The sequence below is a fragment of the Strongylocentrotus purpuratus genome, unplaced genomic scaffold, assembly GCF_000002235.5.
Source record: "Strongylocentrotus purpuratus isolate Spur 01 unplaced genomic scaffold, Spur_5.0 spur5_scaffold_4, whole genome shotgun sequence".
Lineage (NCBI taxonomy): Eukaryota > Metazoa > Echinodermata > Echinoidea > Camarodonta > Strongylocentrotidae > Strongylocentrotus > Strongylocentrotus purpuratus.
Genome location: NW_022145610.1, coordinates 29,909,513 through 29,910,911, shown reverse-complemented (window position 1 = coordinate 29,910,911; position 1,399 = coordinate 29,909,513).

Genomic DNA, 1,399 nt, shown 5'->3' with positions numbered 1-1,399 from the left:
TATATTCTACGATGAAGGTGTGTAATTTCCTGTACCAATTAGGCTTTACGGAACTGATTTCATTAATCTGAAAACTCCCGAATTTGGAAGCTTTGCCAACATGCTTGACGATACCCTTCGTGTTTGTACGCATTGCTATTCTTTAGCTTCATTTTTGCTGGATTAGGATTGCTAAATCGCGCTTTATTGCAAGGTGCTATGAAAAAATGAATAATTCAGCAACCCACCCAATCAAAATAACTAGCAATAAAGATGCTCAGTTAGTTATTGTAATATTGTTTGTGTATAAAAAAATAAGAGGGACCTAGTTACTGAGTTTCTGTTAATTGTTATTATCATAATCCTTGTTTCAGTCCTTAATAATTATCGTTTTTATTATCAATATATGCGCGTTATGAATTTTGATCAAAGCTGTGTCTTCTATTTTGGAATGTTTGTTCTTCAGATTTGCGATGAAGAATTATATGTTGGTTTCAGTCAAACAAATATATACGGTCCACGTCAATATAGAAAGCGAAAAAAATTATACTTACTGAACTAAACATCACCATACATCCAACTTTCCAGCAATAGGTATTGTACAACTCCTTTATGTAAACCTGGTAAGATGACAAGAGAGAACGTGTTTGTTACATTGTGCATGATGAATATTTTGAATACTATGAACATAATGTTTTAGCCTACATGCAGAAGTAGAGAGAGAAAAAAGTATACAAGCTTGTGTAGTTCTATAAGTTGCATTGCAATATGCCAGAAAAACGTTTGTGCGATAAAATTTTAGGAATCCACACAAAATTATATTTTTGTGATAACAAACAAATGAACATAATGCGCTTTATGAAGACAGTTCAAGTTCAAGTTCAAGTTCAAGTTCATTTTATTTCCATTTCTCGTATAAAAATATTTAAGAATACATTATACATATAAGCAAATATATAAATATAAATAAATACAAAGAAATATGGAGGAGCCAGCAGAGGCCATTGGCCTTTCAAAGGCTGGGCTCCATTCAAAGGCTGGTTTTTAAAGTCGGGAATCATACTAAGAAGGGGGAGCCAAATTATGACGAATTCATGAATCTATGCACGCCTATAAGTTTAGTGTCATGTGAGAATTTTGTAAGAATCGCACAGCGGTCACTGATGGTACAATTCCAAAACAGAAATAGAAACACCCATAACGACATCAACAAAATGAGGATGTTTGAAAAGCCCAAGACATCACTCTCTTTAATGAAATGTGTGCATTTATATCAGCATGTTAGAGATTCGTGATATTGAAAATGTATTTGAGAAATGCTTGTTTGGCCCCTTCTTATGTATCCCCATATGCTTTTGATAGAGAAAAGGCTTAGCTTTGTAATTATTTGCAGTTCCTTTTTAATAATCGCAATGGGGTG